The sequence below is a fragment of the Chrysemys picta genome, chromosome 2 (assembly GCF_011386835.1).
Source record: "Chrysemys picta bellii isolate R12L10 chromosome 2, ASM1138683v2, whole genome shotgun sequence".
NCBI classification, from domain to species: domain Eukaryota; kingdom Metazoa; phylum Chordata; order Testudines; family Emydidae; genus Chrysemys; species Chrysemys picta.
Window position 1 is genome coordinate 99280383 of NC_088792.1, and position 17908 is coordinate 99298290.

General features: G+C 39.9%; 1 protein-coding gene and 1 long non-coding RNA gene across 4 annotated transcripts in view; one reads left to right on the forward strand and one right to left on the reverse strand.

Annotated features, from left to right (window-relative positions):
- Nucleotides 1–17908, reverse strand: part of EGFR (epidermal growth factor receptor) — a 225145-nt gene that overhangs the window by 124304 nt on the left and 82933 nt on the right. The window lies entirely within an intron of this gene.
- Nucleotides 6540–17908, forward strand: part of LOC135981417 (uncharacterized) — a 61511-nt gene continuing 50142 nt past the window's right edge. The window contains exon 1 of one of the 3 annotated variants that reach the window (XR_010598409.1): nucleotides 6540–8123. This is a non-coding gene — a long non-coding RNA (uncharacterized LOC135981417). The remainder of the gene's footprint in view (nucleotides 8124–17908) is intronic. The other 2 variants (XR_010598410.1, XR_010598411.1) reach the window with 2 other exon arrangements.

Below are 17908 nucleotides of genomic sequence, written 5' to 3' on the forward strand. Positions count from 1 at the left end.
AACATATAAAGAATCTGATACACAGAAAGAGATCCAGTGATTTGCCCAAGGTTATACAGTCAAGTGGCAGAGAACCCAAATCTCTTGACTTGTGATTGCGTTTTTTGACCCAATATGCTTCTTCTCCGAGACTGCCTTAGGGTATGTTTATACAGCAAGCACAGGGTGTAACTACAGCTCATGTAGACATACCCCACCTAGCTGTAATTCAGCTGGCTTGGGTACTGGTGCAGTGAAGCTGTGGCAGATGACAATATGGGCTTCAGTGCAGGCTAGACACCTGAGTAATTACCCAGGGTTCCAGGCAAGCTTGTACAGACTTCACTGCTCCAGGACCCAAGCTATCTAGGTTAAAGCTAGCTGGGGTATGTCTACCCATAGAGATCTCATTAAAAAACGGAGAACTTAAGATATTTGCAGGCATCTCTGTCTTTTACATACATGCAGAATTACAGATGGTTCTATGCTGGACCAAAAAACTCCCAAAAACCTAACCAAAAACTACAACTCTGCTTAGAAGATGTGACTGAGACAACTGTTTGCTAAAAACATCTGTACAATCATACACAGTCACTGTGTGCAAGAAACAGCTGTGATTGGATAGTCTCATGACCATGATCTCATGATTTACAAACGGAAGTTGCCATCTATACAAAGTCCTTGAAATGATCAAAATTTGATTTACAGCTAAAGAACTTCTGGCTAGATTGGTCCCAGGATTTATTATGCAAGAAGGCTGCTATACTGTCTGGGGTTTGCTGCTTGGGAAAACTTTTATTTAATTGCCTGCACCAAAGATTCAGCAAGCAGGGAATTTACACAATAACCATTTTTAAACTAGCGAGTTTTCTGTTATAAAATTGCCTTGCAAGGGAATTCATGTATTAAGGTGGTGGAAGTGACATCAAAACCAGAAAGTAGTGCCTTATTCAACCATCTAGCTTCTCTACCATCTAGCTGACAACCCAAATAGGCATCCAAGCAACTGCCACCTTCCCCGCAGGCCTTTTCTGAGTAAAGTGGCCCAACCATAGTTAACTATGTGGTGGTTTGGCATTGGCAGAAATAAGGCAGGCCCACCATGCCCAATCTTTAACAAGTACCATTTGAAAACAGGTCTACAGAAACAATTAGTTGATACAGTTAACTGGATAAGATGATGGTGTAGTGAGTTAATGTAAGGTGCCTATCACCTTGGCTCCTGATCCAGAAAAGGGCTTAAGCACATGTATAACTTTAGGCACAAGGCCCAGATCTTTACAGGTATTTAGGCATTAAATTATTCTCCTCAGCACTGCAATGCTTAACTGATTTAGAAGCCTAAGGATACGTCTATACTTACTTCCGGGTTCGGCGGTAAGCAATCGATCTTCTGAGATCGATTTATCGTGTCTTGTCTAGACGCGATAAATCGATCCTGGAAGTGCTCGCCGTCGACGCCGGTACTCCTGCTCCACGAGAGGAGTACGCGGAGTCGACGGGGGAGCCTGCCTGCCGCGTGTGGACCCGTGGTAAGTACCTTGTCGTTCAAACTAAGGTACTTTGACTTCAGCTACAATAGTCACGTAGGCACTTAGGAGTCGAGAGGAGTACGCGGAGTCGACGGGGGGAGCCTGCCTGCCGCGTGTGGACCCGCGGTAAGTACCTTGTCATTCAAACTAAGGTACTTCGACTTCAGCTACATTAGTCACGTAGGCACTTAGGAGTCAAAATTCCATTTAAGTCATCAGGATTTAGGCTTCTTAAAACCATTTTGAAAATGTGATCTGGGCTCCTAAATCACATAGGCATTGCAGTGCTAAGCACAGCAATGCCTAAAATACCTTTACAAATGTTGGCCAAAACTAATACTATGTGAGATGGGTCATTACCTTCATTGGAAAGACTTACATGCTTAAAGTTACACAAGTGCTTAAGTTCTTTGCTGCACCAGGGTCTGAGCTCCAATGCTAACCACTTCTTATTCAAAACATTACACCAAAGCCTAGAAAAGATTTCTACCATATATTGGCCTTTCAAATAAGCCTTACCTTCCAAAAACAAATTGATGGTATTATTTTCTAGATGAGCACTAACAATACACTCAGTGCCATACAGAGCATGAAAGAGAAGGCCTCTTCCTCAAGATGTGTCATATAGACAATTAAAGGTCATCTTCAACATTGGCATAGGAAAGGCCTCTCCCTTCTCCTTGGATATCAAAGAATAGCACAAGTACACTAGAGGCGCTCTGAACTCAGAAGAAAAGCCCAGTCTTATTTTATTTTCTGACAGTTACTAAGGGTAACTGTGGAATTTATATTTCAGTTTCTCATGCATTTAACATCTTGACAATGTGCCACAGAACTGTGGAGAAGCCTGGTGAACATAAGTCTTTCTTCAACAGCAGTTTGATGTTACCGACATGAAGCCATATGACTGAATCACATCAGGATGGTTCTAAATCTTTCAGAGTTTTGATGACAGCTCTTCCACGCAGGTGTATTTTAATTTACATAATCTGATATTGTGCATATAAAGTACAATTGGAATTTCTGAGCTCAAGTTTGCTTAACTGTTAAAAAAAAGGTCTCTGATTGCTCAGACTTGCAGAATATGCATTGTGTCTTTTCTTTTTCAAATATTGGATTCAACCAAGCATTTTGCACTTTCCATTAAATTCTTTCCTCTCTATTACTGTAGTTAAAGTCTCAGTTTGTTGGATATTTGGCACAAAATTTCACATCAGCAAACAGTGATTTTCTTACAGCTGCTCTTAGGTTCCCCCACAAAAATTCAGAGTAAAATGTTGCAGGCTTTCCCTCTGCTGTGGTGCCCATACTCTGGATAGCTTTGAAATAACTGTGTCACACAGCTGCTGTACAACCACAACATTAACAGTGTAAATACAAACCAAAAGAGGACTGATGAATTCAAGTGGCAGGGGTGAGGTTGTTAAAATTGCTTGTGGGGGGAGAAACCAAAGGAAAAAGTTACACATACAAAACCTTTTCCTCACCCCCTCAGTCCTCCTCTTCCAAATAATGCTGTAGTAAACCAGCTGTCGGTTACTGTCTCTTCCTGGGGCAAATTGCTATCATGTTACAGGATTCCACTGCTCACAAAACAAACCCAGAGGAGTTGAAGATTTCACATCAGCGTTTCTTTCAACAGTGGAAGAAAGAGATGCTTGAAAACATAAAACCAGTTTGTGATGGGCACAAAGAATGTGTCCAATGCCAGGAAAAAGTACATGTATATTTCAAGGAAGGTTATCTTAGGACTGCTTTTATTTCACTCTGTCGCCCCCTATCAGCTACAGATGGGAGGGATTCACTTTTTCTTGAAATTACTCTACCAAGACAAAAAGAGAACAGACTAGTGTATGTTATTAAAATAAAACAACTGAGACAATGTAACTGACCAAATATATTCACAGAAAAGCAGTGGAAACATGGAAGTTGTCTTGCATGATGGAGTTGCATAGATAATGAAGAGGCTGCACAGGAGGATCTAGAGTAGCTCTCTCCACAAAATGGAAGCAGGGGAGGAGTTCAAGGGCAGGCCAGGTGATTACCAAGGTTTGTGTGTGGCATAAGAACCTGGCTTTTTGCCTGAAATCAGACCAACAGCACTGCTCCAAGACTTGAAAAGGAAAAGAATCTTCCCCCCCAAAAAAGAGTCAGAATGTGCTCTAAAACATGCTATTCTACCTGATGTGTAATCATCTCAGGAGCTTGGGCAATAACCGGATCTAAACGTTCATTCCAAAAGTTAATCAATGATCCTGAATTTGTTGGATTGAACAATTGCAGCAGCATGTACTCACACTCACCAATGATTACACCGCTCTGTAAAGTGTTCTTCCTTCTCATCCTTTCTGTTTTTTTGAAGCCAATGCCAAACAAATATTTGAGACCTCGGGTATCCATTAACCTTTCTGAAAAAGCTTTTACCAAGTGATTAAGTCACGTGACATTTTACTAGCACTTAGTTTCCAGTAATGTTTCCGTATTCATCAGTAATATATTCGGATAAAAGTTCAATGTTGTTTGTAGGACTTAACACTTGAAGTACAAAAGAACATACTGTAGTTATGAGGGCAGGGAAATGAACAAGTCAGTCCAGAGAACAGTTAATTCATCCTCTACTCCCTCTAGGAATTTTTAATAAAAATGACTTAAAATGAGGAAGTTTTGTGTATTTGTAGATTTTTTTAAAATGTTCCTTATTTATTGTTCCCTCTAAATTTTGGGCCAAATCCTCCAAATCATGACAACTTTAAGCAGTGTTTACTCAGTGTTCAAGCATAAAGAGAGAAAGCGAGCCAAGACAGTGCAATATTCAGGCTTTATTCCTTCCGCCACATATCCTGTTCTCTCACATCAAGCTTTCCCTAAAATAAGAGTTCTCGAAGTTCCTAGACATCAGTATAGTATCATACTACAACGCCGCCTTTTGGGAAGCTGTCTATCATAACGCTGAGGCAAAAATCCCATGACACTCTTGCGGGAACATCTCTGTAAGAGTGGGATATCAAACCTATGTCTTCAGTTGGATATAAAATCTCATAATAGATCTCAACAGTCTTGTAGAATTTTCATCAACATTTTTCCCCACTCACAAATTTTGAGGTTTGTATTTATCCAGAACATGCAATGATGATACACGGGACAGGGAGAGGAAGGGATGGGTAATCTAAATAATCTTTTGGTCCTAGTGAAGAATCCATAATTTTTCACACTCGCAATTTTCTTCTTTACCGGAGGTAAAGACACAGGGGAAGTTTATATTATGCATGCTTCAATGAGATATTTATAAACTCTCTAATGCAGATTGTTCCAATTGTCTGTCATGCTGAACAGAGCAAAACTGCACTTCAACTACAATACCATCCTTCTTCACAAAACGAAGACGTATTTAGAAATAGGCTAATAGGGCTAATACACAGAGTGCTTCAGACTAAAGAGTAAGGATTTAGTTTTTCTAAACATGGCCCATAAATATTGTTAGAGAGGAGCAACAGCAAATACACACCATCCAATACACACATTTGGCATATATTTTGTGTATTCTCTCACACACACACACACCATGAGCAGTCTGATTTCAAAACATGGCCCCTTGAAACTGACCCTACTTACATTTTCTATAATGAGGCCATTCCAATGTGTATCATCGTATTATCCTCTTAATCCACACAATGGAGAAGTTTTATTATAATTAAGCTTTCTGCCTTTTCAGAGCCCTCTTTGGTTAACTATTCTTTCTTGTAAACACCAGCTCCTCCGCTGGTGTAAATCAATGCAGCGTCATTGAAGGAAATTTGTTTGTGTAATGGCAGAGATTTTAGCAAAAATTGTATGACTTGCCAGTTATAAATAGGGGTTGGTGGGGAAAGAAACAGTCAAACTTTACAGAAGGTTTGACTGAGAATCTATGGCAATTCACACTAGCTGAGGGTCTGGTCAATACTTCCCAAACATTTATGTTCTTCCTTAGATCCTGTGTGCATTACATATGAGATACATTACAACAGGATGCTAGCCTCACTAAGTATCTGTTTGTATGACTGCATGAGGAATAAGCCCAAACATTAGGATACAGCCTTAAGGTGGGATTTTCAAAAGTACCTAAGTAATATTGGAGCACATGTCCCATTGAATAGGTAAGTTTATAAATATAGAATTATTTCTGGTGAATTAAAGTACCGTAGGTTAAATTGTAATTCCCAGCCAAACCTGCTGCAACATTTTACTGTTTCCCTCTCTATTTTTGTAATTAAAAAGTCATTCCATAATTACTAAAAACTCAGCCACTATGCTTAGAACCCTCAGCTTGTTTGTTTAGGGTTCGTGTGCTGATTCCTTTGAAAGTGCAAGAAACAGTGAACTTGTCTCTGTCTTAGACGTCAGCAATGACCATGACAAGGGTGCTCTGACTAAGAATCCCTGAGTCACCCGGTTATTTATCAGTCACACTAGAATAAATATTGACTGTTCTTTGCACTGTCCTCTCCTAATGCAAACACATTAAAAAAGCTAAAGAAAATCAAAGTTCCTGGATAAATATAAAAAAAGCTTGTTATTTGCTAATGCAGGGGTCGGCAACCTCTGGCACGCGGCTTGCCAGGGTAAGCACCCTGGTGGGCCAGGCCAGTTTGTTTACAAGCCACGTGCACAGGTTCGGCCGATCGCAGCCAATGGGGGCTGTGGGAAGCGGCGCGGGCCGAGGGATGTGCTGGCTGCGGCTTCCTGCCACCCTGCCATTGTGCCATTGTGCGCCAATGGGAGCCACGATCAGCCGAACCTGCGGATGCGGCAGGTAAACAAACTGGCCCAGCCCGCCAGGGTGCTAGACCCCGGTGCTAATGGATTTTCTTCCTACATTTCAGATTCCCAGTATATATATCAAGCCCATAGTATTTGGAGAATAACCTTAAATAAAGAATACTCTGTATTAGCAACTGGTGTGTTTATTAGCCTGGCTGGCAAAAGTTTTGTGATTGTTATTTTAAAAAAGTTTCTGAATTAAAGAATAAAACCCAAAGGAGGTTTTTGTTTGTTTGTTTGTTTGTTTTAAAGCCATCATGAAGTTTACTTTTAGGGAAGACATTAAATACTGACATGCTTTCTGATCCTAATTATTCCACAGCACTTCCCTTAAGATTAGAACACTGCCCTGGAAATCTTGACCAAAACTTTCCCCATCCCTCTCTCCTCTCTGTTGGGCAGTGTGATATGCACCACAGCAAAAATTTTCAAAAGCAAATCATTCTTTGGAATGTATCAGTATTTAGATGAGGCACTTTGGATTTTCCGAGGATCTGAGCACCCACAATACACCTCTACCCAGATATAGCGCTGTCCTTGGGAGACAAAAAATCTTACCGCATTACAGGCGAAACCGCGTTATATCGAACTTGCTTTGATCCGCCAGAGTGCACAGCCCCCCTCCCCCTCCAAGCACTGCTTTACCACGTTATATTCGAATTAGTGTTATATCTGGTCGCGTTATATCGGGGTAGAGGTGTAGAAGTAACTAGGTGGATACTGTGCATATCTGAAAACAGGGCCCTCAGTGTGACTGCTTTGATAATCAAGCACTGAGGCATCCAAAAGTAAAGAACACCTGAAAACATGGAGCCATTGTCTATCTGGCTACCTTCCTACAAGTGGCGGCATTGCAATGGAGGGTGAAACAAGTCTTGTATATATGTAGGCATGCATGCATGTAGGCTCCGATTCTGCATAGGTAACCACTCACACAGACCTTTATGCTAGTGCAATAGTGAATGAGATCTCACATAAATATAAGGATCCACTGTAGGTTCAGGGCCATAACCTGAAAATGCAATCTTTCAGCATGATGTTGCTACATAAAATAAAGGTAAAGACAAGGGGAAGTTTATATTATGCATTCTTCAATGAGATATTTACAAACTCTCTAATGCAAGTTGTCCCATTGCCTGTCATGCTGAACAGAGCAGAACTACTACTGACTTTTAGTTAAATGTATGGAGCACAATTCTCCTCTCAGTTACACAAGTTCAACTCCTTGGATATCAGTGGAGCTAAACTGATGTAGCAGAAAATTCAGCCCATGGAATTAAAAAAAAAAAAATTATCTGGAAAGTGTAATAAGATTCAACTCACTAGAAATGCTCCTGTGCTAGCAAATGTCACCACAATTGCCATATTAAGAAATGTTTTTATTTATTCTTTTTATTAAGCAAACATAAAAAAGTCAACTTGGGCTTAAATCTGGTAACTTATTTTTTTTACATACCAATTTTTTATTTAAAAAAGTAAATAGATTAAAAAAAAAAAGCACTGAACAGATGGGCAATAAGTAAATATTTGTCAACTCTTTTCCTACTTAACCAGCTATGAAGTATACCCATAGGGCAAATTCTCTGTTAAAGAGCAGGAGCATGTAATTTACACATCTACCTTGTAAGGGTACGTCTATACTTACCTCCAGGTCCGGCGGTAAGCAATCGATCTTCTGGGATCGATCCTGGAAGTGCTCGCCGTCGACGCCGATACTCCTGCTCCGTGAGAGGAGTACGCGGAGTCGACGGGGGAGCCTGCCTGCCGCGTCTGGACCTGCGGTAAATTCGAACTAAGGTACTTCGACTTAAGGTAATTCACGTAGCTGAAGTTGCGTATCTTAGTTTGAAGTGGGGGGTTAGTGTGGACCAGGCCTTAGTGTTATGTCTTCCTTTGTTAGCTCACCCTAGCACAGGGAACTAAGCTGGTTATATACCAGGCATTTTACCACAAACAAATGATTATATGTTGTTTGGCACTGCCTAAATTAAAAACTTTAGCTGATAAAAAAAATATCATGTTCTTTAAACAGTGAATTCATAATTAATACTCTGAAGACAGCCCTGGTTAGTATCACTTTAATTGAAGCAAAATATTACATGAATTTTATATTAGTTTATCACTTCATATGTTTCAGTGAAAATAATCAGAACCTGCCCTGTATTCTGAAGCCTGTCTTTTTACAGAAGGCATCTCAGATATGATACTCTTGTACAGTAGAATGAATGAGTTATGGCCTAAGTAGGTGTTTACTTTGATACTGTACCAATATATGTTTTTCATTCAGTCAACGGAAATTGTATTTTGTACAGAAACAAGTTCCAAATAAATAAATATTATCACCAGATGTCATCCTGTGGGATATACCCTCAGGAATTATATTTTCCCCTTGTAATGTGGAAAGTTGTTCAAAGCATGGTGGCTCTGTGAGTATTATGAGAAGTATATTCTTTCTTTTTAATGTGAAAGACAAAACATTCAATACATGATAGTATTTAGGTGCTTGACTGATAAAATCTCCCTCCCATGTCCTTCTTACACACACATAGAAGAGTTTACTGAATAAAACATTTGTTTATGAAAACAAAGATCCAATGTAAAAGTCTCATGAAATGCATTTTAAAAAATAGAGTAGTTTTAAGAAAAATATGTTGCTTTTTTAAAGGTTTTAAATGTATTCCTGATTGTATGAACTATATTCTAACTGGTTCAAAAGCACTTTCACACTGACAAAGAGTTTCAGAAATATTAGTCAACTCTCATAATAACCCTTTACGGGAGAGAGTGAAGCTGAGAAATTAAGTGGTTTGCCCAAAGCACAGCCAGGATTAGACTCAGGCTTTCAGGCCCCAGGACCATGATGCCTTTTATAAGTGTATGATTTATAAATTTGGTCTGCTTGATGCAAATTCAGGATCATGCCGCTTTTGTCATTGTTGCCATGGAAAACTATTTTGAAAGCTAGTCCACCCAGTAAGAGTACGGCGAGTTTAACTGAACATCAAACTGCATGAAAAATGTGGGCCTTGAGTTGAATGTTCCAAGCAATTACTCATGTTCTCACAGTGAATGAGACTATGTCAATCTAGAAATAAATATTGCTTATACAGAAGGCCAATCTCAGCAAATATTTACCAAATGAATGGAACGGTGATGTCAATTCCAAGCTTCCTTCCCAAAAAACTGTTAAAAGATGTTAACATCAACTCCTCTAGCCACAATTACATTCTTATTATATGGTAAACAATGCTTTCCACTAAATGTATTAGGACTGGTCTACACCGGTATATCGGTATAACTACATCACTCAAGGTTGTGAAAAATCCACATCTCTGAGTGATGTAGTTATACAGACCTAACCCCCCACATAGACAGCGCTATGTCAGTGGGAGACTTCTCCTACTGCCTCTCGGGGAGGTGGATTGACTACGCCGATGGAGAGCTATCTCCTGTCGGCTAAGACCATCTTCATTAAAGTGCTACAGTGGCGCTGTTGCACCGATGTAGACTTGCCCTTAGTTTCCAGGACCATAAAGTACAAAATAATTGTTGAATAACCTGGTTACTTGCAGCTGGCAAATAGAAAAGGGCTGTTCCTCAAACATTTCTTAATTATGTTTGCAGACCATTTGTCAGAAAAAAGTCCTCACTTGGTAAAATATCTTCAAGAAGGCAGTCTTAACAGTGAACTTCTGTAACAAAGAGCTGGGAACTCAGTGAAGGGGAATCACTCCCAACACCCAGTGATTCACTCTGAGTGCACATGGATGAAGCATTCATTATTCTTGATCAAAAAATCCCAAACTAAAAAGTGGGTAAAATCATAATTCACTTCCTGAGAACTGGTATTATACAACCTTGAGAGCCACAAAGTTTTTCTACAATATTGCAAATTTTGATAAAAGATGAATTATCATCTGTTAGGCATCGGGGCCTTTCAGACATACAAAAGGTGTTAAAAGCCATGAACGATGCTCTCTGAATGCTCATTCCAAATATGAGCTCAGGACATTTGAACCAGTCTTATGATTGTTGAAGACCCTAGTCTTCCAACTCACAGAATTCCTCTCTTTTACCCACTAGTCTGCTTGGTATCATAAAAATTGACAACTTATTCTCCACCCACCCTCTTTTCTAAAAATGCTGCATAGCTTTGCTAGTAAATAATGGCTGCTGTGCTTCACCCCAGATGTAGCTATATTTCAGTATGCTAGTGGTGGGTGAGTAATGCATATTTGAATATAGCCAAAGAATACATGACTGTGTGGTAGAAAAGTTTTATGGGATGAGTTCCAGATCACATGCATTACCTGAGTGGCAAAGCCATAAATGCAGGTCACCCCAAACAAGTCCTGATAAAATCTTCATACCACACCTCATGTCACATATTTTCCAGAAATACCATTTTAAATATGTTACGGGTACTAGTTTTCATATCTCTCCACATCTAAAACCAAATCCAACTGAATCCTTGAAGGGAGAAAATGATTGTAATTTACAAGCATGAGACATTTCTGAAGCAGTTTTTCAGTGAACAATAATATTGCTATTAACTATTGAAAACGGGAAAGGGAGAGGAAAAGACTTCATTTTAAAGAACATCTGGATTTGGTCCCCATAGTTCAGAAATTGAACATCAAGCCCCTCTGTTGTAGATTGTAAGGTCTTTGTGTTTACTGCTGTACAAATATATAGGAAAAGACAATCACTGCCCCAATGGGAAACAATGGGTCCTGACTGCGGCCCTGGAGTAATACTACAGTACAAAAACATGCGTCTGACGAAGTGGGTATTCACCCACAAAAGCTTATGCTCCAATACATCTGTTAGTCTATAAGGTGCCACAGGACTCTTTTTTGCTTTTTACACTACAAACAATACATCATAATAATTAACAAACAAAAACAGCTGTATGAAAACTGCTCAGAGGTTTGGAATGTTAGACATAGTCTGAGGGAGAGGGATTAGTGGGCAGCGTGCAGGTGTGGCAGTCACATGACAAGTGCAATTTCTCATGGGACTCTGCAATTTATAAACATCACTATCTCCACTACATGCACACGGAGTCTATAAAGAGCTTTGAGTTCCATCAGGAGTTGCCAGTACATAAATGTATATTATTATGTATACATTTTTTAAACCTTCATTATTAAATATCCTTGCTGCTTATTTAGGAAACAAATCTGCATACTTTGCTACACATTGGCAATGACTTTGTATTAAAACATATGTAACAGAGGTAGATTTTTCCCCTAAAGGCACAAAAACTTCCTTTGTAATCTCCACACATACATAGGTAGAAATCTATGGGGGGGTGGGGAAGAGAAAGGGGTTGTGGTGAAAATGAACTCTGGAAAGGTGAGGCATCTCCCACTGGAGGTGAAATTAAAGAATCTAAATTGTCTGCACACTTAGATACTGTGCTTCCAACTCTGTCCTCGCCAAATATGAATGCTTGACACGCATGGCAGGATTCTCAGTTGGTGTCAATTGTCAGTCAAGTTATAACAACTGATATCATCTGAGGATCTGGCTCCCTATCGTCCTCAGTGGGAATTGCATAGGTATATTAGAAGGCACACCTGCATTTTTGTATACACTTATCACTCTATAACTTGATCAATACCACAGCATGGATATTGCCTTTGAGGCAACTATAAAAAAAATATAATCCCATGCATTTTTTTAAAATAGCCTTAGAGGCAGAGTTTCAAATCCAAAATAACTCACCACCTTCCACAGAGAGAAAAAGGAAGTTAAAACTTGATCATGTTTGAACTGTCAAGGAGTCCTTTTATGTAACAAAACCAGAAAGAACAACATGCTAGCATTTAAGAAGATGAGCTGAAATTTAGACCCTCATTTAGAATAAAGGAGTAGACTGGATTCTTTCTTTCACATGTGTCAGATGTTGTGGAAGATTTATTTTAAGTGCCAATTCATTTGATAATCACAGGCATAGCCCTGAGCATAATATACTCACTTGTTATTACTGTAAATGTTACATACCCATAGGTGTTCCACTGTACTGTAATTTGTACTGAAATGTACCATTACCTTAACAAAATCATACACATAGCTTTTCATTTCAATGTGAAAATGCTTGGCAATTGACTTTGAAATGACATGGAAATTATCCACATGTAATGTGAGCGTCCACAAGTTAGTCTGTTCCAGGAATTGTCCGAATGTTGGGTGGGCGGCAATTTATTTATTTATTTATTTATTTGTTTGTTCATTTTTAGCACAGCAAACTGAGAATTAGGCACACAAATCCTGTTACTGGAAATAAGAGATGCACAGTTACTTTCTTGGGCATTATCCCGGAAATGTAATAGCCCAGTAAGGGAAGCCACAACAATCTGTGTATCATATCCTGGCAAAGGCCCTTCTCTATGTTGGTTGAAAATACACTAGCAGTGATGGATAAAATTTTCAAAGCCACCGAAGTGACTTAGGATCGTAAACCCCATTGACTTTTAATGAGACTTGAGCTCCAAAATACATTAGTCCCTCTTACAAATGGGACTTAAGTGCTTTTGAAAATTCAACCTGATATACCTTCAAGTTGCGGGGCCTGAGCCTACTACTGTGTGGTTATAGTAGTGGGAGTCAGGACCCCTGGGTTCCATTCTAATAACTACTACTGACTTCCTCTCTGATGAGCTACTTAAATGCACAAAGAACAGGAGTACTTGTGGCACCTTAGAGACTAACAAATTTATTTCAGCATAAGCTTTCGTGGGCTACAGCCCACTTCATCGGCTGCATAGAACGGAACACACAGAAAGAAGATATTTATACATATAGAGAACATGAAAAGGTGGAAGTAGCCATACTAACTGTAAGAGGCCAATCAATTGAGATGAGCTATCATCAGCAGGAGAAAAAAACCCTTTGAAGTGATAATCGAGAAGACCCATAGAAGGTGTGAGGATACTTAACATGGGGAAATAGATTCAATTAGTGTAATGACCCAACTATTCCCAGTCTCTGTTTAAGCCTAAATTAATTGTATCTAATTTGCATATTAATTCAAGTTCAGCAGTCTCTCTTTGGAGTCTGTTTTTGAAGTTTTTTTGTTGCAAAACTGCCACCTTCAAGTCTGTCACTGAGTGGTTAGAGAGGCTGAAGTGTTCTCCCACTGGTTTTTGAATGTTATGATTCCTGATGTCAGATTTGTGTCCATTTATTCTTTTGCGTAGAGATTGTCCGGTTTGGCCAATGTACATGGCAGAGGGGCATTGCTGGCACAAGATGGCATATATCACATTGGTAGAAGTTCAGGTGAACGAGCCCCTGATGGCATGGCTGATGTGGTTAGGTCCTATGATGGTGTCACTTGAATAGATATGTGGACAGAGTTGGCATTGGGCTTTGTTGCAGGGATAGGTTCCTGGGTTAGTGTTTATGTTGTATGATGTGCGGTTGCTGGTGAGTATTTGCTTCAGGTTGGGAGGCTGTCTGTAAGCGAGGACTGGCCTGTCTCACAAGATCTGTGAGAGTGAGGGATCATCTTTCAGGATAGGTTGTAGATCTTTGATGATGCACTGGAGAGGTTTTAGATAGGGGCTGAAGGTCATGGCTAGTGGCGTTCTGTTATTTTCTTTGTTGGGCCTGTCCTGTAGTAGGTGACCTCTGGGTACTTTTCTGGCTCTGTCAATCTGTTTTTTCACTTCAGCAGGTGGGTATTGTAGTTTTAAGAATGCTTAATAGAGATCTTGTAGGTGTTTATCTCTGTCTGAGGGATTGGAGCAAATGCGGTTGTATCGTAGAGCTTGGCTGTAGACAATGGATCGTGTGGTGTGTCCTGGATGGAAGTTGGAGGCATGTAGGTAAGTGTAGCGGTCAGTAGGTTTCCGGTAAAGGGTGGTGTTTATGTAACCATCGCTTATTAGCACAGTAGTGTCTAGGAAATGGACCGCTTGTGTGGATTGGTCTAGGCTGAGGTTGATGGTGGGATGGAAATTGTTAAAAATGCACAGTGCTTCAGTTTATCCATCTATTAAATGGGCTTAACCCGTACCCAGTGGGGAAGATATTTATACATACAGAGAACATGAAAAGGTGGAAGTAGCCATACTAACTGTAAGAGGCCAGTGGGGGAGCCGTGAGCCCTATTTAAATGTCTATAAAGATGCTTTAAATTTTCCGATAAATGAAGCTATGTAAAGTGTCAGTGTAGGTGGCATGTATCACTCTGCAGCATGTTCAAAACTCACTATTGTGTGTAAGTATGTAACACCAACAGACCCCGGTTGGCGGTGGGCGGAATCAAACCTGGAACCTCTGAAGCTTAGATTTATTAATCTCTAAATGGTCTTGGTGCCACTAGATCAGTGGTTCCCAAACTGGGGTTCATGAAATATTACAGGGGGTTCTCAGGAAAAAATTCCCTAAGGGCGGACAGAACTGTCCTTAGGCATCTTGGGCAGCACAGGGCCAGCAGCCCAGAGCCCCTGGACTTCCAAGAGCTAAGCAGATCAAAGCAAGCGTATCGATCACACTGAGGAGATTTAAACTTCAAGACTCCTTATAATAAATGGAAAGGGAGGTGGATACCTTTTGCTGTTTTTAAAATTAAATAGGCAGCTAGTATTGTTTTTAAAATTATTATGAAGAACAAGTTTAAGCTTTGTTGTAACATGCGTTGTTTGCCTGGACTGCTCAAGACCTGAATGCTTGTGTAGGAGGAACTCTTTGAGTTGGCTTCTTAAATACCTTCATGCTGTTTCACATCTGATATTCCTTGATGAAACATAGGAGCCTTGTCTTATAACAGGCTTATTCAAAGTGATACAAGCTACAAAAGTGAGACCTTGGAAGAGTGTTGCCATTTTCATAATGTAATAAAAATACTGTAATGATAAATAATAATTAATAATGAATAGTGTGTAATAAACAGTGTCTCATAAAAACAAATTTAATATTACCAAGATCACTGCTTTTTTAATTTATATTCAGGTAAAGGAGAAAATCCCTGGAAATATTCATTTTTTAGGAGGGGGGTCACGAGACTTGACATTTTAGCGAAAGGGGTTCACAGGTTCTTAAAGTTTGGGAACCACTGCACTAGATGGAACAGAGCACCACACCAAGCAGCTGTGGGGCTAACAAGTGCAGTAGCAGATTTCTTTCCAATACACTATTAATTATATAGCACCATAAATACTTGCATGACACTTTATAAATATCTACACAAAGTCCGTGCCATTAGCATCTTAGACTCTACAGTGTTATTTAAATATACCATGCTGTAGCCAATACATATCAAAGCATAAGGAAGAGAAAGAGAGGAGACTTTCCTCAAAGATTAAGGGAAGTGCTCTTTTCTAGCTTTCTTCTTTGTAAAACTTTATCCTAATAAACTATTCGTTTAATATTAGCTGCTTTAAAATAACCCTTTTGACTAGCTCTTTCTGAATCTGCATCATAGAGAGTCACCACCATATTCAGACATATGAATTAACCCATCAGCAAATCTGAATGAATGAGCCCTGGTGGCACATTTGCTTTTGTAAGAAGGCAAGCAGGAAGTTTTACTAGGATGTCTGTACAGATTTCCAGATGGAAAAAAATGTGCTACTGCAGTGAAAATCACTTTCAGGGGACACAACCTTCTTTTTCGCTTGGCTGTCGATTCTGAATTCAACTACAGCAGCAACACAGAAACTATTCTTTCTTTTTTTTCTTTTTGGTTGTTTCAAACGGGCAGTAGAAACTATGAAAGCCTAAGTAAACTCTGACCATTAGATAACAGAGTCATTATTATACTGTAGGACTTCCTGAATGGCCTAGAAAAACAGACACCGCTCTTGTTCCCATCTGAAGGAAAGGAAACATAGAATGAGTGCTAACTAGTATGTAGGCTGCTTGCTCTTTGGCTGTGTGGTGGATGAGGTTTTGTTTGTTTGTTTGTGGGCGGGCGTAGGAACTCTCTATACAGCCGAAGCCAGGAAAATAAAAAGTAAGTTTCTATTGTGGGGCATAAAACCCACACATTTCACACATCATTCCTACTCAGCACACCAGCTGCTTCAACATTCCCCAGCTGCACTGCAATGCATTCCAGCCAGAGTGTTGCCAGCAGAGTCCTAGTAGTGCTGTGAAAGCAAAGAAAGGAAACCAACTACAACCGAGAGGCAGCCTTCATGCATTTGTGTAGAGTGGAGAACATAGTAAAAACAACAACAGCAAGAGCAGACGTTAGCACAGGAACATCTCTGGTTACAAAATTAACTGGGACAGAGGAATGGTGGGGAGAGGGGGGAAGGAAAATGGCTCTTGCTCAAGTGAACCTAAGATATTTCATATCAGGTATTTAAACAACAAAATAAAAAACACTATGATGCAATTTCTTTTGTCCCAAAAGTTTTACAAGGAAACAACCAACTGATCAATACAAATGCTCTTTACATATTTCTGTCTTCCAATTTTTCAATGGCAAATAGGCTGTCTGCACAATGACATCACATTCATCTGGAATTTATAAAACAAGCCATCCCTGTGAAGTATATACTGTGTAAACAATTTGCGGACACTTTTGATTGTATATACGAGTTTCTTTATTAAATCTGTTAGGCTCATTAAGGGAAAGCCTAGACCAGTGGTGCACAATTACAATTGTCCAGGCTTCAGTAGTATGATTCCTGTCATGCTCTAAGCTCTCTGAAGGGCTCTCATGAAAACACCAACTTTTCTTTTTTTTTAATGGAAAAAGCATCCCCTTCCTCCCAGGGTTAACTCAACTCCACATAAGTGAGTGTGTGTATTTTAGGGTCTGAACCAATCCATTTTTCTCTCCCAAACCTTTCAAACCTGTCCTTTCCTCTCAATTTCCTCCTGGTCCATTTCTTATCTTGTCTACTGTAATCTTCACCTCGTTGGTCTCTCAGAATCTCATCTCAACTCCCTCAAGTCGATACAAAAAGCTACTGATGCTCCTAAGATCATCTTACTCTGTCACCTCTGACTAAATTACTTGCTTTTCCAAATACCTCCAATGGCTTCCTGGTCAAATTTGAACTTTACTCCCCTCTCCCGCACCATGCCTGATTTCTCTATTATTTTCTCCTACTTACTGTCTTCTTTTCTAAGCCACTCACCTAAGAAGCTTCTGATATGCTTCTCCCACTCTTGTATCCTCTGAGCCCTCTTCCTTGATACCTCTTGCATTTGAGCTCCCTCTTCTTTTGTCTACTATGCCAAACAACAACCCCTTCATCACTCATATCCTCTCAAACACACACTTCTCTCCATGGGACTGCTGTCAATCTACCAGTGAAGAAACATCTCCTGTCTGACATTAGTTCGTTAGTGAGGGGTTGGTTATCTGGTGAATTATGCACATGAACTGTATTATTGGTCTAATCAGGACTCCTTGGGGCAGGGACCTTGCCACTTCCTCTGTCACAAGAACTGAACCATGAACCCACAGAGCTGAAAAGGCTGGCTGTCTAGAGAGAGGCTGTAACAAACTCGCATGCTCTGTGGATCAGGCACAGACATGGACACAAACACACATACTATCCAGTCAGTGGGTTACAATTAGCAAAGAAATGGGGTTGAATTTTCAAATTCAAGCACATGCCTTCATT